At 41.6% G+C, this 27,723-nt stretch overlaps 1 protein-coding gene and 1 pseudogene across 1 annotated transcript in view; both read left to right on the top strand.

Moving 5' to 3' along the window:
• The window catches only part of SORCS3 (sortilin related VPS10 domain containing receptor 3), a 2,496,310-nt gene that overhangs the window by 1,162,145 nt on the left and 1,306,442 nt on the right, over positions 1 to 27,723 (top strand). The window lies entirely within an intron of this gene.
• Positions 19,263 to 19,730, top strand: LOC146867040 (dynein light chain 1, cytoplasmic pseudogene; annotated as a pseudogene).

Below are 27,723 nucleotides of genomic sequence, written 5' to 3'. Positions count from 1 at the left end.
AGATACTAAAAAGCATGCCTTCAATACAATCGATTTGGTCGTAAGAGGGGAGGGTAACCGTCCATTTGGACTTATGGATTAAGGCGACACCACCTCCTGAAGAGCCGTTAGACCGGTTGGCGCAGCTAATATTATAGCCCTCCGGCAAAGCAAGGGTGATGGCGGGGTTGGTGGTGTCGTTCAGCCAAGTTTCAGTTAGAAAGAGCAAGTCCCAATTGTTGTCCCGGAGGGACTGCCAAATATCGATGGCATGTTTGCTCAGCGATCTACAGTTAATCAGTGCAGCTCTGAGGGTCGGGACCCCCTGAAGGAGGCTCTATGCACAGCACCTGTGCTCAAGGCCCCTGACTTCTCCCAAGAATTCTTTGTACAACCAGATGCCTCAGAACATGGTGTAGGGGCTGTGCTCTCACGGATGAATGAAGAGGGCCTGGATCAGCCCGTAGCCTTCATCAGTAGGAGAATACTTCCCAGGGAAAGTAGCACAATAGAAAGAGAAGCCTTTTCAGTGGTCTGGGCACTGAAGAAGCTACGGCCATACCTGTTTGGCACTCACTTCCAGGGTCAGATAGACCACAGATCCCTCAGGTGGTTAATACATATGAGGGGTGAGCATTCCAAACCATTGAGGTGATCCAACACCTTACAGGGAATGGATTTTATAGTGGAATACTGTCCTAGACCAGACCACATCAATGCTGATGGTGTCTCTAGGTTTTTCCACCTTAGTCAAGAGATCATCAAATGGGTTGGGTAGCTCTCCCCATTTTCAGCCAGGAAGACACAATGCTAGGAATTAGGTTTCTGGTTGGCAGACGTATGCATCCTGTCCAAGCATGAACCACAATCCTCGCCAGGGTAAGTCAGATACACAGCCAAAATTAACCTGCGCTCATCCTCTTGTAGCTTTGTACAGAGCAGTCAGGCTTAACTTAAGAGGGAATATGTAAATTATTTGTGCAACATTTCAAACAGTAAAACTGTGAAAAAACCACACAAAAGATACCGCACCTAGAAAAATAGAGCTTAATTTATTGAACAAAACAAGACCAAAATGATAAAATTCCAATAAGTATAATCAAATCCAAAAGTTCAACTAGACCACGATGGAGTGCGGGCCGGATACAGGACAAGCCTTGACCAGCTGAAACAGCACCTTGGCTCATTGTGAGTGTTGAGGATGGGATGCAAAGAGCAAAGGAGGCAATGCATCGGCATCAATCATTGGGATGAAGGCAATACTTCCGCACCAAGCTGCTCAAAGTTCAAGATACATCATGAATGGAGGTGATTCACAGCACCATCAGCGATGCAATGTCCTCCATCCTTGCAGCAGCAGCAATGCTTCGGTGCTGATGGAGGTGCGTTCCCCCTCGATCCCTGCAGCAATGTGCCGCAGTCAAAGCTTGCAGAAGCGCAATGTATCATCGTCTAAGGAGATGCACCAGTTCTGAACAGCGCAATGACATCAATGTGTGGGTTTTTACTTGAGCAGCACTTCATACCCACTTCCAAGGGTCCAGGACTGGATTGGCAGGGCACGATTCTCATATGGCAGAGTCCAGATGATGTAGCAGGAGAGTTGGAAGTCTTTTATGTCCCTGAAACTGCCATCAGGAGGCAAGCCCCTGGAGTCACTCTGGTTCTGGGTTGGAGAGATGCAAGTCCAGTCCTTCTCAAGCCCAGGCAAGGAGGGCAGCAGGCTTCAGGTCAGCACAGCAGAGCAGCAGTCCATCAGAGTAGCAGTACAGCAGACCGACAGTCCTTGTAGCTGCACAGTGGTCCCACAGGTCCAGAAGTGTACTGAGTTGGTGGTGTCAGAGGTCCAGTATTTATAACCAGTAGTGCCTTTAAAGTGGGAGAAACTTCAAAGAGGGGTTTTTGAAGTGCACTGGGTCCTTGGCCTTCTTGCCATGGCTAGATACTCACTACAGGGGGGGTATGCAGCTCTTTGTGTGGGGACATGCCACAGGCTATTCAGGAGCTTCAGCTACTCCCTCCCATCCTTCCCAGGATAGCCCATCATGATGTAAATCGCCCATCAGTCACACCTAAGCCCCCTTTGTGTGTGGCTGTCCAGAGGGAATGTACAAAGCCCCACTGTAATCCACCCTAGACGTGTTTTCAAAGACAGGCAGAAGGCACCGGGTGGCTGAAGTAAGAACATTCCAGCCACTTTCAGAACTATAATTTAAAATCTAACTTCACAATAAGATAGGATTTTAAATTGTGATTTCAGAGACAACAAACTTGGGGGTCCCATCTCCTCCCAATTGGAAATTACACTTATAAGATGTAATAAGTTTATGTCAAAGTAAACTATGGGAGATAGGCCTTGTGGTAGTGAATTACAAATGTAAGAGTTTTTCTCTACTAGGACATGTAGGGCCCGATTCACATAGGTAAAGTGAGATTATGGTCTAACTTTACAACTTTCGATATTCACAAAGAGCATTTACTACTCATATATGACTTTTGTGAATACTGAAAGTCGCAAAGTTTGACTTTTGGTATTCACAATGGGCATTTACTTTCGTCTAACTTTACCTTTGTGAATCGGGTCCGTAAAACGTAAAAGTGCATGTTCTACTTTTTAAATACACTGCCCTTGGGCTGTACAAGAACTGCCTAAGGGGTGACTTATTTGTATTAAAAAAGAAAGGTTTCGGCCTGGCAAGAGGATTAGCAGGTCGACATATCAGTATGAAACTAGACATACGGGCTCTGCAGTGGCAGGCCTGAGACATGTTTAAAGGGCTACTTAAGTGGGAGTGCTTCAGGACCACTAGTAACATTAAAGTTACAGGCCCTAGGCACATGTAGTACATTTTACTAAGGACTTATAAGTAAATTAAATATGCAAATTGTGGATAAGCCAATGTTACCATGCTTAGAGCAGAGAGCACATGTACTTCAGCACTGGTTAGCATTGGTAAAGTGCTCAGAGTCCTAAAACCAGCAAAAATAAAGTGAGCAAAAACAGTAGGTCTGAAGGTAAAAAGTCAGGGGAAACCATGTCAAGGATGCTAGGTACAACAAACGCCAACTACAGCTCAATAAATAACTAGGGTGACCACAAACCTCAGGCTCATTGCAGACACATTTTCCAGTCCTAGACTTTTATGTGATAGCCCAATGTGTTTTGGGTGTTGTAGTCTTGTTTTACTTGGACTGAAGTATTTAGGGTGGCACACTTCTATGATTCATAAGTTAAAGGTCCAAGACTGGAGCCAGTGGCTGTAATGACAAGGAATTATGTGATCACCCTATATATAACGCCAGATACAGTTTTAAGGTATATCAATTCCATCAAAACCTTGAGCCTGATTGTTTTACAGTGTTTTACAGTGTTTCCCTTTATAAGGACTGCTCTTCATTCAATGATCAGAATACAAGACACACAATTTTATCAATCAATCAATCAGGGTTCATAAAAGCGCGCTACTTACCCCTGAGGGTCTCAAGGAACGGGGGGAGCTGCTCCGGATCAGTCGAAGAGCCAGGTCTTGAGGCTCTTCCTGAAGGTGTGCAGAGTGGGGGAGCATCTGATGTTGTCTGGGAGCTTGTTCCAGGTCTTCCCTGTGACATAGGAGAAAGCTCTTCCTCCTGATCTGGTTTTGTGGATGTATGGGGTCTCTGCCATAGCAAGGTCGGGTGAGCGGAGCTTCCTTTTGGGTACATGGAAGGAGACTCTTTCGTTGAGGTATTTGGGTCCGATGTTGTGGAGGGATTTGTAGGCGTGAGTGAGAAGCTTGAAGGTTACTCTCTTCTCAACGAGGAGCCAGTGGAGGTCTCATAGGGGCTGGGTCATGTGCTCGTGTCATGGGGTTCCGATGATGAGTCTGGCTGCGGTGTTCGGGATGGTTTGGAGCTTGTATAGCAGGGCCTTGTTTATTCCAGCGTAGAGGGCGTTACTGTAGTCCAGTCTGCTGTTTGTGAGTGCATGGGTGACAGTCTTTCTGCATTCGGGGGTATCCACTAGAAGGTCTTGCGGAGGATGCGGAGGGTGTTGAAGCAGGTGGAGGCGACAGAGTTGATCTGGTGGGTCATGGTGAGGGAGCAGTCCAGAATGATGCTGAGGTTCAGCCCGTGGCCTGTGGGATGGGCGGGTTTCCAAGAGCAGGGGCTCACAATTTTATGGTATCCTGTTCACCACAACAGTGTCTGTCCATACTTTGGCTGTAGTGCTGACTCTAGCAGCTTTGTCTGTGCCACTAGCTGTGGCATTTTGTTCAGGTAGATAAACTGGGAAGGTAATAGTTTCAGATTTCACTGTTGTGAGAAAATATATGAGCTCTGACCCATAAAACATAGAGGATTTGGATAATCCCTGATTGACAAATTGGCATATTTAATTCCCCTCTAAGACCATAGTGTATGGTACAGAAACTACATATGGCATGGAAAATTAAACGTCCCCTCTGAACTTCAGTATTTATTGTGCCAATGGCTAGTGTGACACAGTAAAAAATTGACTGTTGCAGTTTAAATTTTCACTATGAGCTGTCAAAATAACCCTTTTTTGACAAGGAAAACCTAACTTTTAAATATTAATAGGCCACCCCAATGTGGGCCTTGTACCCCACAATGTGGAATGCATGGTAGTGAAACATGGAGTAGGACATAGGGAAATGTAAAGTTACCATGTCCCTATAGTGACAAACCAAACCCCCAAAACTATTTTCATTGTGGAAGGCTCTGGCTGCCACATGAGGAAAACCCAAGCACCTATTAAAATTAGGCCTGGGCTAAATTTCCCTTCCGCTCGCGGAAATTGCGATAATTTGCCATTTTCGCGTTCCGCGGAGAGCGCGAAAATGTCAAAATTTCCGCATTCCGCAGCTTAGCGATAATTTGTTTCTTGCTTGCGCTGTAAAATAATACATTCTCGCGCGTGCGCGATCGCCTTACCTGAATCCCCGCGTTTGCCGACAAGTTTTCCCGATCCGGTCGGTTTTCTCCACGAGATGTTGGATTGTTGGTAGCCATTTGCGCTGTCTCCCGACAATTCGCGCCCGCAGTAATGTCATTGGTCGCGCGATCACGTCTTTCTTCTCGCGATCATGCACCGCGAGAAGAGTGAAAACAGGATGGCCGCGCCCGCGAGCAACCGCATGGGTAAGTTGGTGAGCCGCGACCACGCAGAAAATACCGCGAACGGGCGGGAAAAAAACTTCCGCATCTTTGCGATATTTGTAATATTTATGAAAATCCCAAATCAATGGTGAAGTTGGATTTTAATAGCTATGTAGGAAAAGTAACCTCCGGCTCGGGGCGGCTTATTTGCATTATCTCTCCAGCAGCAAGTGCTTAACCTTAATGAGGTGTGAAAACAGCTCTTAGAGCAGAGACAATTACCTAGGGTTTAACAATGTGTTTTTCTTCCCATTGCAGGAAGACTAGTTAGGTTGGACCCAGAAACTCCATTAATTTGGAAAAGTACCTTCTCCTGTACCAACATATGTATGGTGAGATCTGGAGAAGGCAAACCTTTGCTCTCCCACCCAGGCTGGCCACAATCCCAGTAGGAAGGTAGCTACCTCCGAACAGGTTTTAAGTGATCCCAGAAAAGGGGACTGCTTATTGCATGAGAAAAAGAGGGTTCTTTAATTTTGGATCTTGGAAGGAAGGTCCATGGAGAAATTGTTTAAAGTAGGGCAAACAAAAAGTGCTACAAAAGTGGTTAGGGTTCTACCTGGAAACATTTACCTTATTGGCTAAGAAGAAGCCAGTGTCACCTCCACTCATGAGCTAATGACAACCATAACATTTGCAACCCAAGATACCTTCCTCCAAATACTATCTGGACCTATGGCAGAAAATACAAATGACTGCACCTGCTGTTTGAGATCTGTGAGGAGACCTGTCAAGAGCTAATCTTATAATGAATCATGAATTTATGAATTAACGCTTTCTATTTTCAGTCATATGTATGAATTTTTTATAAACTGGATAGCAACTACTAATTCATTGAATGTTTCTCTGATTTATTCCAAGAAAGTGTAATTACCCAAGACACTGCCTGTGTAAATAATATAACATGATGATTATTTCTCCACAATTTTACATATTGTATTCAAAATAATTTATTCAAAAGAATTAAAAATATATTTTGTGATATAATAATACCTAAGGTTTTCAATTATTATATGAACTGATATTACTTTGTTGATCATATGTCAGTTGCATTCTTGTACGCCTACACCTGTATTTTATTCTTTTCTGGCTCAAGTTTGTTTCTAAATACTAGGATCAGGGGAGGTGACACAAGCCACATTTCGGTTCTTCAGAGAAGATTAGTGAATAGATTCTGTTGTTGCACTAAAGTGATTCTCAGCACATACAGAATGGACCCTGTACAGAAAACTCATAAATGCACATAAGGAGACCTTTAGTCCTGCAATGTAACTATGTATCACTTACAAGCATTATGACACAAGCCAGAAGACCTTACCGTCTGGCAAGAAATACATTCATCTGTAGACAATGAATACCCTTCTCAATCCTTAACCTTTCCCAGTGATATATTATTACACTGAGAAACAACAAAGTGGGTTGGAATCAGCTGCTTAATAGACTACATTATCATAGCTATGGCGTATTAGATCTTTAACACAATCTTGTGGCCGGTTGGTTTCATATCTTATTTTCCTGCTGGGGCACTCTTGCAACATGCTGTCCTTCCTTAACCCTGTCCTACCCGTTAGCCTTAGTGTGAGTTGCAGCATTTTCAGATATAGTTGTAGAATCAACTCAGAGTTGCTCTGCTTTCTGTTCATCCTCGAAACTTGTGCGCTCAAATCGATTGTACAAACTACAGGTCTACCCAGATAATTACTAGTTTAGAACACCCTCAGTACCTTTGTTGAACTCAGGCTTCCAAACTCAGGTAGGCAGTTCATTGCCGTTCACTGTAAATTATTTTTATATAGACTGTTCACCCATCTGGCTCCTATCAGCTGTTGAAATCAATACTCCTATAGATATTGCTACATCTCTGTCTAGGAATCTTGTTGGTAATTGTTTTTAGATGTGAATAAGTGCTGCTTTAAAATAATTATAGAGGTAGCTGTATTTAGCTCATCAGAGAAGGAAACCCAAATAGATCCACTCCTTGAAAGTCAAAATGTTTTGACCTTGCAGGCTGAAACTGTAGTGTATTGAAGTACCATTTCAGTCCTTTCCAGCTGTTTCATTACATCTTGATCAAGTCCTTGCCCTGAACACCTAAATAATATTACCATCTTGAAATTGTTACTTTACTTCACTGTCTTTATAGATAGCACTTTTTTCCTATAAGTTCTGTTTCAATCGTCTGGTACTTCTAGACATATCCATGTTGTCAAACTATGCAACAGTGGTCTCTATTTTAAAATCATCTTATATTGATACAGATGTGTGATGCATTGTGTGACTCTAGCTATACCTGAAAATATTTTCAAAGCTTCTATTGAGTCTGGGCAATGTATTCCAATTATTCTTCTGAAATATGTGCTAGGAATTATACGTTAACATTTGATTTCAAATGCTAATTTATTTGGTGATGTTTTTGTTAATATTTTGTGAGGGAGTCTTTCAAGAGCATGGCAAGAAGCTAAAGTCTTTGAATTGACTTGCTTTCGGCATATTGAGACTGAGTTAGGAAGCAAACATAAGCTATGCATAAGAGGCTGAGTCTTATTCAAGCAGAGATATTGAAGATCTGAGGCAAACCTTTAGCAAGGTAGGACTATTACTCAAATGGAAAATACCTCCTGCAGACCCTTGGAAACTCTTTCTTAAAAGTTGTTTGATAAATATGTTCCCACTAAAGATAATCTGCATTATTGCACCTGATAAGTTGACTCCAGAGAGCAGTGATTATTGTAAAATAGAACTGTTCTGCTCAAGCCAGCCCACTGGCGATAATCTAGCTGTGTAAAATACGATTAACTTTCAGTTTATTTGCCTTTGTTTGACAAATTGAGGATTGTTTGGTCAAAGCCAGTTTAAAAACGATCAGTCATCAGAAAAGTTAGAAAAATGTAGTTGGTCTTAGGAGCAACTCCTAATGGGACTGTTCCTTTGTTGAGGAAGGCTAGTGGGTTGGCAAATGCTAGGAAACGGTATGGTATTGTAGAAGGAAGAGTAAGTAAATCAGTGAGGAGGATTATAAGAGGGGCTATTGATTCATGTGATCTATATCCATTTTAGGCTGACTCTTAATTCTCCAAATATCCTCCTATTTTTCTCAGGCTGTAATTAGTGTTGGTGCATTTTAGTAAATTTTAGACACAAGTGTCACTTAGCGGTACATTAGGTCCTGTACCATGCACTTGTCGGTTATTATCCTTGTATTAGTTTAATGTAATGGTGTATATATTGTTATTGTATACTTTTATCTGTATCATATGCACTAATGTACTTCATGTGTATAGGTTTTATGGAAATATGTCTGGATAAATAACTGTGTGAGTGCAAATGTATGTAGTTATAAAACTAGAATGATGATGCAATAGAGTATATCTCAGGAAAGTAAAGTGCATGTTGAACAAAAGAAGGCCATTAGTAAAAGAATATTTTAACTACTATATCTACAGTTTTGTGTCTATAATTCGCCAGCTTGACAATCATCTATCATAAAAAATGATAAAAGTAGGATGTGGAGAAGTTTGGGGTGTGTCCATCTGTCCTTTACAATGTAAAAGGAAAGATTAATAACAATTTAGTTATCTCCACAACCATGCCAAAAGTGCTGAACCCTTTAGTCCTGTGTAAATGACATTCTGTGCTTTTTTCTGTGCAAAATCGCAATTTAGAGTCATGAATCGAAAGGGTTGGAGCTAAGCACACCTTAACGAAACATTACCGACAATACGGCTCTGCCAGGGTGGCCAAAGTACTCTCTAGGCAGCCACAAGAGTTGATGCAGTTTAAAACCCCTCTATTCCTGTGAACTGGAATAATCTTCCATGGGACCAAATGGAAATTACCATGCTTCGTTTTATCACAGGCATGAGGTATATTGTACAGACTTATATGTATGTTGTGTAACAGAAAGTGTGGCAACTAGAATTCATGTTTTATATCTACTGCATTGAAATGATAAATCCTTCATACAAAAGAACTAGATATATGATTGTCGAATTTGCATATATAATTGAATTCTAGAATTTCACATAGTGTTTGGGATTTTTTTAGCAAAATGTGCTGAAACATATGCAAGATCATACTACCCTTTGTAACTGTGAAGTACAGCAGTCTGGCATGTGAGTGAATATAGGATTTTAGAGTTGAGTGTCAATTTCCACACTTATAAACACAGCACTGTATAATATTGAATTGATATTGATAATGTGCACCAATAAAATTGCATGGATTGAGCAGTGACTACCAAGTACTGTGCCTGTCTGCCGTATTTTTCCGCATCTCACTTGACTATATCTCACTTTTATTCGCTTTTCTGCTTATTTACTGCTTATTGCTCCTATCTCTCTTGACTTTCCCTTCCCACCGCTGCATTCCCTGCGGCCCCGCCCCCCTTGCTCGCCCATTCGCTTCCCGCACCCGCCTCCATGCTGCTCCTCCCTCCCACCTCCCCTTCTTAATGGCGGCCGCGTGCAGCGGGCGTGCTGCTGGTGTGCCTAATGCAAGCCCATCTCCGCCAGTCTGTGCCTGGATCGCGCCCAGCGCCAGACCCCCTGGCCTCGCAAGCGCCACGACACACAATGCCCACCCACCGGGAAAGAACCCAACTACCTCAGATGCATACTTCTCAACACCCTCTCCGTCCACAGGCACGCCATCGAACTCTGGGACCTATTCGACTCATCCTACCCGGACGTCGCCTTCCTGACAGAGACCTGGATGAACCCCTCCTCGGCACCCGACATTGCCATAGCCATCCCAGAAGGCTACAAGATCGACCGCAGGGACCAAACCAACAAACCAGGATGTGAAATCACCATCGTCCACAGGAATACCATCAGAATTTCAACCAGCACCGAAGACACCCTCAGCACTGCCGTACACCTGCACTTCCAGATCCACATCGACCCCAACACCACCCTCAGAGGAACCCTCGTCTACAGACCCCCAGGACCTCGACCACAGTTCAGCGACTCCATCACCGAAGTCGTCAGCACGCACGCCCTTGCTTCCACAGACACATCCTCCTCAGAGACCTGAACTTCCACCTCGAGAATGCCAACGACAGCAACTCCACCACCCTGCTCGACAACCTCGCCAACCTCGGACTCAAACACCTCATCACGACACCCAGCCACTCTGCCGGACACACGCTCGACCCCATCTTCTCCTCCAGCAACCACGTCACCTTCAGCCACACTACCGAACTCCACTGGACTGACCACTGCTGCCTCCACTTCTCCTTCAAGAAACACACCACGCACAACCACCCGCAACCCACCATCCACTCCGGCTCACCATCCGACCCCTGCCCTCACCACATCTTCAACAAAGCGAGCTCCATCATCGCACCCCAACTCCGGAAGATCATAAACAGCTCCTTCGAGACGGCCACTTTCCCGGAGAGCTGGAAACACGCCGAGATCAACGCCCTACTCAAGAAACCCAAGGCAAACCCAAAGGACCTCAAGATCTTCTAGCCCATCTCCCTGCTCCCGTTCCAGGCAAAAGTCATCGAGAAGACTGTCAACAGGCAACTGACCCGCTTCCTCGAGGAGAACAACATCCTGGACTCGTCCCAATCCGGAAACCGCACTCATCGCCTCCACCGACGACATCAGGGCCCTGCTGAACAATAGCAAAACTGCAGCCCTCATCCTCTTGGACCTCTCGGCCGCCTTCGACACCGTCTGCCACCACACCCTACGCACATGCCTCCATGAGGCAGAGATCCGTGACTGGATCACCTCCTTCCTCACCAGCAGAAGCCAGAGAGTCCGCCTCCCCCATTCCGATCCCAAGCCACCAAGATGACCTGCGGCGTACCCCAAGGATCATCCATCAGCCCAACCCTTTTTAACATCTACATGGCACCGCTCCCCAACATCGTCCGATCGCATGACCTCAACATCATCTCATACTCCGATGGCACCCAGCTGATCCTCTCTCTCACCAAGGACCCCACCACCGCCAAAATCAACCTCCACGAACGAATGAAGGCCGTTGCCGAATTGAATGAAGAACAGTTGCCTGAAACTGAACTCAGACAAGACAGAGGTCCTCATCCTCAGCTCCACCCAATCCGCCTGGGGCGACTCCTGGTGGCTGGCCGTGCTGGGAGCTGCCCCAACTCCCACCAACCACGCACGCAACCTGGGGATCATCCTGGACTCATCACTCTTAATGACCCAGCAAGTCAATGTCGTCTCCTCCTCCTGCTTCAACACCCTCCACATGCTTCGCAAGATCTACAGATCGATCCCCACCAGAACCCGAAGGACAGTCACCCAGGCCCTCGTCAGCAGCAGGCTGGACTATGGCAACGCCCTCTACGCGGGAACCACGTCCAAACTCCAGAAAAGACTTCAACGCATACAGAACACTTCCGTACGCCTTATCTTTGACATCCCCCACCACAACCACATCACTGCCCACCTGAGAGACCTGCACTGACTCCCCTTCAACAAGAGGATCACCTTCAAGCTCCTCACCCATGCTCACAAAGCACTCCACAACGCCAGACCAGCATACCTCAACAAACGACTCACCTTCTACACTTCCAGCTTCCCTCCGCTGACCTCGCCACCATTCCCGCATCCACCGAACGACCACTGGTGGCAGATCATTCTCCCACCTCGCCGCCAAGGCATGGAACACCCTTCCCATCCACCTGCGACAGACCCAGGACCTGCTGACCTTCAGGAGACTTCTCAAGACCTGGCTGTTCGAGCTGTAGCAGCACATTCCCCCCTCCCCCCTTAGCACCTTGAGACCCTCACGGGTGAGTAGTGTGCTCTACAAATGGATTGATTGATTGATTGATTGATTGATTGACAAAGGTACATGATTGAAAGTTCATCAAGGCAGTGATTATTGATGCTTGTACCTTGTATATAATTAAAGGACATGATATTAGAAATGTGTCACATTTATCTCTAAATGATATTGATTGGCAGATGGAGCTGTGGTAGTCCCCAGTTCATCAGAACCTATGGTTCAAAATAAAATATCTTTCTCAGGCCTATTGATCTGATAATGTAACATAATTATGTACCTTGACATAGCTTAATGTTAATTTTACAGAGACTCAATGCTAGTCTCCTAATGGAAGCACATTTTAAGACAAGTTATAAATTATCAAAAAATAGCAAATGCTAATGTGGTTACTTTGTGGCTGGTTGTAAATATTGGGCTTGTTGTATGTGTTGGTGGAGAAGGAACTCAATCACTATAGAGTTCCCTTTGTGACAACATTATGGTCCACCCGTACCTTTTTTGATTCAGGTAGACCATAGTTTGATGTCAGCATAGACTAGTCAGTCTCTGCCGTGGTCTAACTTTTCCAATGACTCAACGGAGTAATGGCTGTTGGAGCTTTGGAAATTTGTCCATTTACCTAGTTTACATGAGTGTTTTTCAAAGCCCATATAAACCAGGTAAAAACAAGTGGTAGGGGAAATTGAAAAGTACTCAATGTTCCCCTCAGTATGGGTAAGGGGGGTATTTTTCTTTTCTTTTTATATTTTTTCCCGCATTTGAATTTTCTTTTTGAAAATAAAACAAAGTTGTAACTCTGTCAGCCGGCTCTGCCATGTTTGACCTAGCCGTCTGGAAAAAAACATGTGTTAGAAGGAACTGCATTGACAGCGGTTCCTGTCAGTGCTTGAAATGCTTTCCAGGCCAGCATACATTTAAAAATTTGGTTGGTGGCACCTCCATTAGGATGACGCACTAATCCACTCCATCGACCTGGCGGATGGGCCATCTGCCAAGATCAAAATCGGGCTTATTGTTTTGATTATATCTCACTAGTTTTCTTATTTTATCATAAAGTGACCTGATGGCTAATACACATCACATGCAAATAGAACAATTGAAGGACAGAATGCAGAACAATGTCATACATTCAACCTAGTACAGAGATCTGGGCCTAAATCCATTGTTTTTTGCTCCCTTTGCCACTCCAGTTTGAACCCAGCCATACGCAAATCAGTTTTGACCCTGCGCCCAATGGGAACAGTTCAGCCCCAACTGCCAGGCCAGGTCCTCCCTGGACTGGAAACAGGCATCCTAGCACCAGTTTTGGGATTTCACCGCTCATCAGCCAGGCCAGCTTGACTCCTGTGGAATGGAGAGCATGGGACCCACGTCTGTGCATACCCATCCCACTCGGGTGATAAATGCAAAAAGAACAGTTGATGGGCAGAATGCAGAACAATGTCATATATTCACCCCAGTACAGAGATCTGGGCCTAAATCCATCGTTTTTTTGCTCCCCATGCCATTCCAGTTTAAACCCAGCCAAATGCAAATCAGTCTTGACCTTACGCCCAATGTGGGACAGTCAGGCCCGAACTGCCAGGCCATGGTCTCCCTGGACTGGAAACAAGCATCCTAGGACCGGTTCCGGGGTGTCACCCCTCATCAGCCAGGATAGCTTGACTCCAGTGGCATGGAGAGCACGGGACCCACGTCTGGGCATACCCGTCCCACTCGGGGTGACAAACATCTATTTGCCAACACTTCATATGTGACACTGATGTCCATGAAAAGTATAGGAGCTCGGTGTGAAATCAACATATGATAATTTTACATTCAGTGATTCTAAATGCAATTGATGGACATAATCAGCGTCATCCTGAAAATGTGGGTAGAATTCTATGCAAGGTACTTCTGTAATTACATTTGTACCTCTCCAGTATACAGATGTGTTCTCTCAGCAAAGGCTCTTCCTTTCGACCTAAATTGCACAGGAATTAAATGCTAGTCACCCTGTCATAATGCGTCTGTGGTGTATTTACATTGTTTGCGATTTCATTTGATTTCATGTAATGGTGTTGGAGCAATCCCCAGAAAGAAGCATTTCTGCTATGAAAAGCCATTAGTGTCAATGGAGACTTGTGCTAGCTATCCATTTTTCCTACCGATAGCTCTAATACTGTTACATTCAAACAATAAACCCAAGCAAATGATTTAATTAAAAGCAAACAACACCATGCAGAGGATTTATAACCAGCTAATCCCGCTCAGGGTGGCAAGCAGCAATTCCAAGTGTATAAATCTAGGAAAGAAGCAATATGCATCCTGCAAAGAAACATATGGCCTGACTGCAAATGAAAAATCAGCCAAATATCACAAATATAATTTAACCACAGTCGAGAGGCGAGTCCTAGGCAGTCATAAGCAGTTATTCAGTGCTATAAGGGGATTCAGTAAAATGTTAATACAAATAAGCAATAGTTATCAGTGCCAATTGCTGTTTTAAGCCATTGCTAAGCGATCAAAGCTGGTTAACAAATTTCTGATCCTATCAACCGTATCTACACAAGAATGAATGCTTTGATGCTTCTTGTTAGACCTGACATCCTTTGTGTGGTATCCCCCCAAACATTTTGCCTTCACCCCACCTGCTTTGCTGAATTCATTTTAGTTTACTTTAGGGCTCTGCACTCACTACCAGTGCTTTCCTGTGCTAAAGTGCATTTGCTCTCCACTTCGAGCATGGTAAAATTGACCTACATCTAATTGGCACATTTAATTTATTTGCAAGCCCCTAGTAAATGGTACTACATGTACCCAGGGCCTGTAAATTAAATACTATTAGTGAGCTGCAGTACTCATTGTGCCACCAACTAAAATAGCATCTTAAAATATGTCTCAGACATGCCTCCACAGCCCGTAGTGCAATTTTAAACTGCCATTTCAACCTGGCAAAATAAATATTTTTCCTGGCTTAAACCTTACTTTTTAATACTTATAAGAAACTCCTAGGGTAGGCCCTAATGGCTCATAGGGCTGTGTGCATTGTTTTTAAAAAGTAGAACACATTTACTTAAGTTTACATGTGAAGAAGGGTAAGTAGTCATAATATTGAATTAAAAATATCGAATGGACACAATATCGAGTTTTTAATATCGAGTGGACAGGATATCGACTTGCAAAAATACAGTGGTTAAGAATATCGACATGCAGGTAAGAAATATCGATTTTAATAATATCAAGGTTAGTAATATCGAGTGTCAAAATATCGTTGTTAATAATATCAATTTTTTTTAGTGTTTTGTATGTTAGTATTTTTGTTAAATGTATGTATATATTTTGTAACGTGTGTTTGAATTATTTAGAATTAATTAATTATATGTTAATTACTTTATGCGTAATTTAATTCTGTAGCAGGTTGTGGGTTTATAGGGGAATAGGGTGGGACGTAATTTAATTTTAATTAGTTAATTAATTATTTTAATAATGAATAATCTAGTATTTAATAATTGATATTGTTAATTAAGTTATCATTAATTAAGTATACATTGATCAGTAACAATTAATAATTAATTGTTTATTATGTTAATTGCGTTTTTTTATATTAATTAATTAATTAGATATTCATTATTAATTATTTGTAAATATGTTAATTGTGTACTTTTTTATGAGCGGGTTGATGGTTGATAGGGGAGTAGGGTGGGAAGTAATTTAATTTTAATTTAATTTTTATTATTTTTTATTTAATATTCATTAAATGTTATTTTATAGTGTTAATTGTGTGAAGTAATTTAGATTTGATGGTTATTCAGTTTATTGTTAATTGTTATTAGTTAATGAATTAATTGTTAATTAAATATGTTAATTTATTTATATTTTACAATATTGTAGGTGATGTTTATAGGGGAAAATGGTGGGAGGTTAATTAATTTTGAAAAATTCCCACCCGCTATCCAACACTTTCCCTACTGTTGCATTCTCTGGAGTGGGATTAGTCATTTTTACTCTCCCGCTATCCAACACTTTCCCTACTGTTGCACTCACTGGATTGGGAATAGTCATTTTTACCCACCCACTATCTAATACTTTCCCTCCTGTTGCACTCACTGGAGTGGGAATAGTAATGTTTACCCTACCGCTATCCCACAGTTCATCTCCTGTTGCACTCACCGGAGTGGGAATAGTAATTGTTACCCTCCCGCTATCCAACAGTTTCCCTACTGTTGCACTCACTGGAGTGGGAATAGTAATTTTTACACACCGCTATCCAACACTTTCCCTACTGTTGCACTCACTGGAGTGGGAATAGTAATTTTTACCGTCCCGCTATCCAACACTTTCCCTACTGTTGCACTCACTGGAGTGGGAATAGTAATTTTTACCCACCCGCTATCAAACACTTTCCCTACTGTTGCACTCACTGGAGTGGGAATAGTAATTTTTACCCTCCTGCTATCCAACACTTTCCCTACTGTTACACACGGTGGAGTGGGAATAGTACATTATTCCCACCCACTATCCAACACTTTCCCTACTGTTGCACTCACTGGAGAGGTAATAGTAATTTTTACCCACCGGCTATCCAACATTTTCCCTACTGTTGCACTCACTGAAGTGGGAATAGTAATTTTTACCCACCCGCTATCCAATACTTTCTCTACTGTTCCACTCGCTGGAGTGGGAATAGTAATTTTTATCCAACCGCTATCCAACACTTTCCCTACTGTAGCACTTGTTGGAGTGGAAATAGTAATTTTATCCTTTACACTACGTAACGTATTTCGTATTGTTATATTTAATGTAGTGTAAAATATTATTGAAAAAAATAATATTGATTTTAATGTTTTAACCTTATCATATTGAATTTTTATATATTTATATTATAGGTTTATGTATATATATATATATGTAATTATATTTTTTATTATGTTTTTTACATTTTATAATTCAAAATATTAATTTTTAATATTAGTAAGTTAATATAAATAATAAAAAATAAAAATGCATGTTTATTTATTTTTTTACATTACATTTATTACGCATTAATGTTAAAGTTTTTAAATTATTTTTAAGTCTGTTTTACTTAATTATATTTATTATTTAATTAATTTTTAAATTACTTTTAAGACATTTAAAAAAGTCGATATTTTAGCAAACTATATTATTTACAACGATATTTAGGATTCAATATTTTTGTACTTACCTGTTTGTAGATAGGAATTCGATATTCTGTTACTCACAATAATTGTAATTTTAAATCCTGTTTAATGGTAAAGTCAGATTATAAACTAGAATTCTGAAAATGTCACTTTTAGAAAGTTGGGATTTTCTCACCCTTACCATTTGCGTCTTTTGCCTGTGTCCTGTCTCAAATGACTATGAATGTCTCTACTGTTGAGATTTGTGTATGGTAACAGAAAGAAGACTTAGGTGTGGACAGGGTTGGCCATCCTGACAGAATGACTAAGAGCAGCTGTACTCAGTCCTATTTACACTTCAAAGGAGTTTACCTCCTACACACACAAAGAAATTAGACACCAGGCCTGCCCTGTCTTTTATCACCTCAGACAGTTTGGAGCCTTGGCAGGTGAAGGAAAAAGCACTTTCCAAAACCAGATGTGGGAGAAGGACAGGGAGTCTCCCAAACAAAGGTGGCACCAGTTATTAATATTGGGCCTTCAGGGTCACTATTCAGAACACTCCTGGACCTGTGGAATTTACAGAAGAACGACTGCCCTGCTGCCAGAGGACTGTCCTGCTGCTGAGGACTGCCTTGTTGTCTGAGACGAAAAACTGGACCTGCTTACCTTCATCAGTTGGCTGACCTCCAGGGTAAGCTACAGGGATACACAAAGCATCAAAGGCCACCCTGCAACTGCCCAGCCCTCCTGCAGCAACTGGATCCCAAAGTTTGGGCTCCATGTGTCCATAAACTGGCTTATTCACGCCAAGACTCTGCAGCCTTCAACGTTCACCAATGTGAAGCTCCGTTGAGACTTGCTCTTTGCTCTCCTGATATCTCCAGTGACGACCCACAATTCATGACCCACTATGCGCTACAGTAATGACAGCTGTGCTGATCAGCGGGACTAACTGGGTTCCTTATCTGACACACGCTCTAATGCGGTTGGCTCGGACTTGTGATTTTCCCCTGGTCTAGTGCGACAAGATAGCTGTGCATTGAGATTTATGCTTTTAGGCTATATTTTCACTCAGGACTTTAAAATGATATCTCCAGTTCTATGCTTTATTACTGTTTGTGTGCTGCATAAATACTTTACACTTTGCCCCTGTGTTAAGCCTTACTGCTTTGTGCCAAGCAACCAGAGGGTTAAGTACAGGTGAATTTTGTGACCTTTGTGGTTCACCCTGAATAGGGCTCTCACGCCTCTCAACCAATAACCCTATTTCATACACTACTCTTACCTTATTCTATCACAATTGGAGCCTACATAGAACATTTAGAAACATAAAATCAGCACTTAGTCGATGGCAAACTCAAGGAACTTGTACCCAGTAGGAATCAAATATAAGAAAAAGATCTACAAAATCCTAATTACTTGATAGAAATAAATGGGATGCCATTAGTCTTTTGGCATTCATTGAAATGCTCTCCTTTGTATTTTTCATAAATTAAGGCAGCATTTTCATGGTTTAGAACAGGTGGTAAAATCAATTCTGTGATTTTGTGTGGAGAAAGCAATACTACAGAAAGCTAGCTCAGCAGTTAAGATAACATATAACTTCCTCATATCACTCTAGTAAAAATGAATCACTGACATATCTATCCTATAAAGCTCGATATACACAAATATTGGAAATGTAATACCCTTATCAAAAATATTGACTCTGTATACTTAACTATTAAAATCACTAATATCGAACACACACACTTTTGCATAATTATATATTTTTTTACATATAACGATAACAAAAATACCGGAAACACTAATATTGTCTCCTATAAATATTCATGTCGAATTTTATAAAATATCAAATAACACAGTATAGATCACAACATTATTGCCAACATAACTAATATCTCTTGAAAAATGATAGGTCTTGGCAGTGAACTCTGCTCCATTTGCAGATTTTTCCGCACTCCGTGGAGTATGTGGAGTTTCGAAAAACCCTGCTACACATAGCGTAGAGGAGTATTTTCCTTGCTTGCGCAGTCTAACTTAATATTGGTGAGCGTAAAGCAAGAAAAATCCAATGCTAGACCACCTCCCAATCGAGAATTGTCAATGCAGGCAGTCACAGATGGTCACTACCGCTCACGTTGAGAAACCTTCCATTCGCGTTGTAGAATACACCGCTCGAGTAGAACTATGCAAGCGACAGAAATAATCAGCGGCCTCACTCCGTGAGGGATCGAGAGAAAGGACGATGGGACTTCAGCGGGGAGAAGAGCCAGGTGTCAAATATGTCTGAGAGAAAAGCAGTCATCAAAAATGCTGACATGTCCGAGGAGATGCAGCAGGATTCAGTGGAATGTGCCACGCAGGCGTTGGAGAAGTACAACATTGAGAAAGACATTGCAGATCACAGAAAAAAGGAGTTTACAAGAAGTACAACCCAACTTGGCACTGCATTGTTGGCAGAAACTTCGGCAGCTACGTGACGCATGGGACAAAACACTTCATCTATTTTTACCTGGGCCAGGTTGCTATTCTTCTCTTCAAATCTGGCTAGAGTTGAGTATGAACTGATGAGCAAAAATCTAAATACAGACTTTGAAATGATTCCAAATGCCTGAGATGAGGCATAGCCTTGCCATGGGAACAATCCCTCTGTCTTTTGCCCCCCTTTCGATGTATGTTCTTTTGTGATGGACTATGGAACCTGGTTTGTACACTGTTTCACGAGCCGTGAAGATCTTGAAGAAAGCATACATTTGTATTTATTTTCAAAATGTTCTTTCAATAAATGTGCCTTTTTCATACAAAAAAAGAATCGGCAACCGTATGGTGCAGTTCGCGCTGATTTTACAGCACAGGACAAACTCCTGGTACTGAAAATCACCACGAACGGCGCAACATAATGTACTCCACCGCTCTCAGAACTCCACGCAGTGCGGCAACGTTTTTTGGGCACTCGGCCCAGGTCTGAAAAAATACACCCAAAAATACAATATTAACTTAAAACACTTAATCCAAATAAACCCAAAACTTTTAACTAACAACTATAATAGAAATAAAAATATATTACATTAACCAAAAATTAAACAAACCGCCCAAAAAAATGATACACCTAAAACACAAATATTTAAAAATATCAAAACAATTATCAATAACTATAATCATTAACACATTCATTAATATAAATTAACATATATACATATATACAATATAATTCATATATAAATAAAACTAACTATGTATTATACTACAAAAATAAAACATAAATTAGCATGTACGAAACAAGGACTCAACTGGTGAAAAAACTAAACTAAACTAACCAGTTACATAGCACTATAAACAACTTTAACCAAGCTAACAAACAAAAATTAAACCAACAATATCAAATGCACACTAATTAACACAACTAATTACTCCAAAAACAATAAATCCTGCAAGAGGAGAAAAACAGTGATAGCTTCTCCATCATAGCAGAGGGGCACCAGCCCACTGCTCACAGCCAGCAGATAAAAAATAGAAGTATGATAAAACAATTTTATTATAATTTTATTTTTCAGCAACTGAGCTGATGCTAGCCTAGGGCAGGGGCGAGCCATCCTCTATGCCTATGGACAGGGGGAGGGGGGAGGAGTGGTGTTCACTTGTAAGTGCACATGTCAGTTTGACCAGCTGTCTTAGGGTGACCAAACTGACATGCACACTTTTTTTTCCACCCCGGCTGTGTTGCACAGCTGGGTGGAGAAAAGGCACAGGCTCTATTTCCCTGACCAATGGTCAAACCAGCCTGCTGAGGCCAATCCCTACCCTTCTCTAATGCTTGGTAATAGCATGAAAGCAGCATCTGGATTGGGTGGGGAGTCTGGGAGACTGCTGCAGCACCGCCCGCCCATCCTGCATTAAAGTCATAATCTGCTAGGCAGCCTCACCCCAGCCTTGGCGGTTTTCTTGGCACCGCAGCAGTGGCGGTCACAGCTGAAGTCTGCCAAAGTCGTAATAAGCGCTTAATCATCATCAAAATATATATAACGCTATATAATTTAGCATAAAACATTCAAACATATACATCACATTTTTTAAAAAGCGCAAGATGACAAAAACCATCTATACACGCAAAAAAAAACTAAAACAACACTATACCCAACTTTTAAACATGCATCCTAAACCCCCTCTACCCTTTCAAAAGGACTTACCTGGGTCGACGAACAGCAGCACTGAACCGTGACTTGGGTCCTTTAAAAAATGACCCAAAATTACACACATGGACTCCAAAGCAGGAGGAAACAGTAAAAAACATGGCTGCCAAAAGAAACTATCTCCTAATAGTTATCAATAGTAAATATAGTAAAAATGTATAACAAATGTTAAAAAAGTAATACATTTTTTAAATGTTTAAACTTGTCAGACCCTGAATCTGTGAAAAATGTTTAAGAGATTGTAAAGAATAAATTAAATAATAGTATAAAATACATAAATTATTTAATATAAACTAATTAAAAAAAAAGTTAAAGAATGTGAAAAAAGGTCATTTAAAAAGTTAATAAATGTATTAAAAAATGCAAGCAATTAAAAATAACAATTGAAAATGTACATTATACAAATATATTAACTAAGATGTACTTCTGTATGTGTACTAGTAAAACAATAACAAAAAGTATTCATTTTACTTGACCCTGTAATTACTTTTATTTTTACTTAAAAAATATGGCCCTGATTAAGACTACTGCGGTCCCAAGACAGATTACAAGGTTGGCTGTTGGACTGCGGCAAGCCTGAAGTAAGATCGCCGCAGTGGGGAAAGCGGTGATCAATAGCAGCAGTGCTGATGCTGATCAGACTCTGTCTTTGAACCCGCCATGAAAAGGTCAGTGGAAATGCAGGGAAGGGGCCCCAAGCATGCACATGCACCCCATGGGAGTTGTGCATGGGGGCACATGTTTTACCCCCCTCTGCTTGCTCTGTCATGCTTGAACTGTGTGCTGTGCACGACATGATGCATCAAAATGCGAGCAGCACTGGCAGAGCAGCGGCATATGCTTCAGGCTCTTTCTATGAGCAGAAGCCTACCGCTACCATGGCACCACTGCCACAACACTGCCAGCTAGGTGGTGTACTCATAATTAGGCGGTTGGGATACTGCAAATATCATAATCAGGTCAAAATTGTTCAATAAATGAAAACTATAGAAAATTTAAAAAATTAAACTACGTGTGACATCTTTTTATTATGTTATATTAAAAAAAATATCTTATTGACTAAAGAAGTGACATTTGCTATTCCCACTTCAATCCAAACCAACTTGGGGAAAGTTTTGGACACTAAAGGAGTGACATTTACCATTCACAATCCAATGTAAACCAACCTAGGTTAAGTGTTAGACACTAAAGAGGTAACATTTAGTTTTCCAAATCCAATCTAGACCAATTTGGGGACAATGTTGGCCACTAAAGTGGTATTCCCACTCTAAACCAATTTAGGGAAAGTGTTGGACCCTAAATGGGTGACATTTACTATTCCCACTCCAATCTATACCAGCTTGGGGAAAGTGTTGGACACTAAACGGGAGACATTTACTATTCCCACTCCAATCTAAAGCAACCAGTGGAAAGTATTGGACACTTAAGTGGTGACATTTACTATTCCAAATCCAAAATAAACCAACTTGGGGAAAGTGTTGGACACTAAATGGATGACATTTATTATTCTCACTTGCAATCAGAACACCAAAACCTCCCACCTTTCACCTCCGAACCCAAGGATTTCACCTGCGGTGTCCTCCAGGTCTCATCCCTCAGTCCCACACTTTTCAAAGCTTATATAGACCATCTGGGCAACATCATAAGATTCCACAGTCTCAATATAATTTCCTACACAGACTCATCCAACTCATCCTTTCACTGACTGATGACCTTACCACCACCAGAACCAACTTCCACAGATGCATGACAAGTTACACGGCCTGTAGGACGAACAACTGCCTGCAGCTGTACACAGACAAGATGGAAGTACTGACCTTCGGCAACAGCAGCAACACATGGAATGACTCCTGGTGGCCATCAGACCTAGGACCCTCACCCACTCTCTCCATTCATGCCAGAAACCTCAGAATCATAATTGACAACAAGCCTACCATGAAATCACACATCAATGCTGTCTTTGCTACCTGCTTCCTCACTCTATGCATGCTGCATAAGATCTTCAAAGGGCTACACCTACACACGAGATGCATCATGACACAGGTCCTTGCTGATAGACTGGATTGCAACAATGCTCTCTATGTAGAAATCACTACACACCTCCAATAGAGACTTCAGACCATACAGAACGCCGCACCCAGACTCATCTTCCACATTCCCCGATAAACCCACATCACACCCCACCTCGGTCAGCGCCACATGCTCCCCATACAGAAGAGATGCCTATTCAAGCAATTTGAAGTAGGTGTTGGACACTAAATGGGGGGAATTTACAATTCCCACTCTAATCTAAACCAACAAGGAAAGTGTTGGGCACTGTAGGGGTGACATTCACTATTCCCACTCCAAACTAAACAAACTTAGGTAAAGTGTTGGACACTAAAGGGGTAACATTTAATATTACTACTTCAATCTATACTAATTTAAGAAAAGACGCAAGACATTAAAATCTTCAAATATTATAAATACAATTCACATCAATACCTATGTACCTAAAATATTTTAAAATAAAATGTAAAAATACAAAATTACTACTAGCATTTCTAACATTTCAGTAAATAACAGTATATATTTGTAAACACAAACACTAGTTTAAACTGCTAAACTTTATTTAAGAAGTTTTAACTGCAAAATTAAATCTGTGTGTCATCATCATATTTTTTATTTGGGTGTATGCCATAAAAGCACAAATACAAACAAACAAGATTAAAGAGATGTTACATTTACTTTTTTTATCTTTTTTTTAAAATATTTTTTATTAAACATATCCAGAAAATATAAAAACAAGTTCATACATAGTCAAAGAAAAAGGAGACAAAGGGAAAAAAAAGGAGAGAAAAAAAACAAAAAACAAATACATATCCCCAAGTTTGCGAGGCCTAACCAATGGAGATTACATTGAAAGAATCAAATCAATCAGAGCAGCAGAGTCTTCATTCCAGCTTACACAGGACTCTACTATATACAAACTGGACGGATCACGGCCCCCCTACCCCATTACTCAGTCCACACCCCTCTACTCCATCCTCCATATGTGCCCAGATCTTCCTCCCCCGGACTTTAGCCTGTCTGCCACGGCATGAATATATGGACAACTCTTGTTTATAAATTCTGAGGAGCCTAGCAAGCCACATGTGAAAACTTGGTGGCTCGGTATCTTTCCATCTTGCAGCAAGTAATATTCTATATACTGCTGCCCCCAGAAACAGACCATATTCTTGTTCCGTATCAAGGCCCAACGTGCTATCATAACCAAGCACCAGGAGAGTAGGAGTTATTTTTAAGCTGTGGCCGAACCGGGCCTCCCAAAAACCTAAAAGCCCTTCTTTCAGTGGAGCCAGTCTCTCACATTCATACAGCATATGAATCAGAGTGGCAGGTCCTACCCCACATCTGGGGCACTTATCATCTGCCCTTTTCCCCCATAAATAAAGTTTAGCAGGGGTAAAATAAAGATTAGATAATGTTTTATAGATTTGTGCTTTTGAATTTGAGGATAGCAAAATTTTTGAAGATAGGAAAAGACTCATATAAATATCGACATCAGGGTTTCCCAGTTTAGTTGCCCAAGATGCTTCCGTTTTTTCCAAGTCATCTTGGCTTTTGTCAAGAAGCACTTTATAGAAGTCTCTTATTCTGCACGTATCCCTAGCAATCATTTCCAAAAGAGGTATCTTATCGAGCTTAATCTTGGGCCGCCATATGGTAAGAATATTCTTAATCTGGATAAATTTAAAACATTGATTTTCTGAAATACCAAACACCCGCTGTAGCCTAGAGAATTGAAAGTCTAGTTCTCCCCCGCAAAAGTCCCCAATTGTTCGTATCCCGTATTTTTCCCACTTTTTGCCCATATCATAATTCGCAGAGCAGGGCAGTAATTGCGAGCGCCATAGGGGGGTGTATCTAGAAATTCTAGGAATTGCCATGAATTTAGAGACCTGCTTCCAAACTCTCCATGCACTAAAGATCACTTTAAACCGCACCTTCTTATAATAGCTGGGTTCCAGTTGTCTAAGTAGCAGCCCAGTGGCTTCCTTCCCCAAAGAGAGTTCATAAATTGTGGGTATTTTTGGGCCCTGTGCTGTGTCCCCTGAATTGTTTATCGAAAGAAGGGTAGTCATCTGATGTAAGAGTGTTGCCCAGTAATACAAAGTAATGTTGGAAACAGCAAGCCCTCCCCTATCCTGTGGCAATGCTAAGTATTTCAAAGCTCTTCTGACCTTCCCGTATTGCCATATGAAATTAGAAAAGGTAGATTCCAGCGCCCTCAGTAAATTATCCTCAACGGTCAGGGGGATTGCCCGAAACAGATATAATATTTTTGGTAGCATAGTCATTTTTAAGAAGTTCCCCCTTCCAATAATTGACAAATGGAGCCCGTTGACCCTCCTTAATTCATTTCCTATTATTTTAATTAAAGGTTCAAAATTAATTCTACAAATGTCATCCACATTAGCGCTTATTCGGACCCCAAGGTATACTGCCGAGGTTGCTCTCTTAGGATCGTTAAAAATGATATTGTCCGTACATAAAACTATGGTTTCCCTGCATTCAAGGCATATCCAGAGATGAGACCAAAGCCTTCTGTAATCCTACTGATTTCTTTAATTGTCTCAGCCGGGTTTGATGTTAAAACCGCGATATCATCCGCGTAGGCCAATACTTTAGTCTCAAACCCACTGGTTATTATTGGCTTAATTTTCTGGCTCTGTAGTAACATAACCACAAGAGGGTTGATGTATAACGCAAATAAAATAGGGGAGCAGGGACAGCCCTGCCTGGTCCATCTTGATATGTTGATATTACCAGACTCCCCCCCCATTAATTGTAGTCGGGCTTTTGGCTGGCAATACATTGCCATGATAGCCTTTATTAGCTGAGGGCCGAAACCATAGCGTTCCAATATCAGCCATAAGAACTCCCAGGAGACTCGGTCAAAGGCTTTTTCGGCATCGAGGAGGATCATAGCCATCTGGTCCCCCTCCCTGATTACAATATCAAACAGAGAAATAACTCTACGGGTATGGTCTGTTGTGCCTTTACCAGGGATAAACCCATGTTGCCATGGGGAAACCAGATGCCCAATGACCCTCCGCAGCCGATTAGCCAGAATTTTAGAATCAATTTTGGTGTCTAAATTAATCAGGGAGATCGGCCGATAGGAGGATGGATTATCCACCGGTTTCCCTTTTTTAGGGAAGATTAGAATGGCAGTCTCTTTCCAATACTCGGGGGGGTTCCATTATACTGTACACCCCTAAACAGATCTAGGAGCAGAGGTGTTATAACTGAATCTAAGATTTTATAGACTTCAAGGGGTATCCGGTCCGGGCCGGCCGCTTTCCCAGTAGCCATTCCTGAGAGCGCTAGCTTAACTTCTTCAAGTGTGATTTCTACCTCTAGCTCCTCTCTAGTGAGCTCATCCAACCCCTCTCCAACATTGGAGTCAGCAACCAGCCCTGCCATACCCAAGTAGATCTCCTCCCGGCTCTTATTGATGTCTTCTTGATACAGGACCTGGTAATAATTTTGAAATCCTCTAATTATCTCCTGTGGATCGGTGTAAACTTGTCCATCGATTTTAATCTTAGGTATAGCATTTGAGGATATCCTCTGCCTGGTAGAGAGTGCTAACCTCCTACCGACTTGTTCTCCGGTTTCATAAACGCTGTTTCGATGAGATTGATACTACTCAGCAGATTTCTGCGTTAGCCAATCAGTTAATTCTGCTCTCAATAGGATTATCTGATGCTGAGTTTGATCTCCCTGCCGTCCCTGTGCTATCAGTAAAATATGTTGTTCTTCAGCCCTAGCTAGATCCTGCATCAGTTGTTGATTCTTTTTTTCCTGCAGCTTCCTAGTCCTAATGACAAAAGAAATAGTTTCACCGCGAAGAACGGCCTTAATTTTTTTAAGTTTGCAATTTCCAATTCTAAAATCAGGGGATTATGGTCCGAAATTATTTTGGGGAGTTTCTTAATCCCAGCTTGCCCTACTAGATCCCTTGTGCAGAAAAAATAGTCAATCCTAACATATTTTTTATGTGGACAGGAAAAAAATGTGTACCCAAGGTTAGCAGGAGTCTTAGTAGCCCAAATATCTATCAAACCATGACTAATTTTTAAAGAATTCAATGCCCTATAGACTCGTGGCTTTCTACCCACATAGCCGCCGGGGTGACTCCCAGGTTTATAATCCAAAGAAATGTTAAAATCCCCGCAGAGGATCAGTGGGGTTGGCCACATAGCAAGTTCAGCTTCCAAGACCTCTAGTATTTGAGGATCGTCTTGGTTAGATCCATAAATTGCACAAAGAGTGCCACCCACAGAGAGCTCTACAATTGCCCATCGACCCAGGGTGTCCACCAGTTTGCGTTTGGCTAAACCCAGAGAATTCTTTGCTAAAATAGCCACCCCGCATATATTAAATGTCTGGGTAGTACATGCCAGTAAGTTGTAACCTGCTATTTTCAGCAGTTCTCTCTTCCCCCAAGGAATATG

Source organism: Triturus cristatus, chromosome 1_2 (genome assembly GCF_964204655.1).
Source record: "Triturus cristatus chromosome 1_2, aTriCri1.1, whole genome shotgun sequence".
Taxonomy (NCBI): domain Eukaryota; kingdom Metazoa; phylum Chordata; class Amphibia; order Caudata; family Salamandridae; genus Triturus; species Triturus cristatus.
Note: the sequence above shows the minus strand (reverse complement) of the source record. Positions and strands in the feature narration are given on the sequence as shown.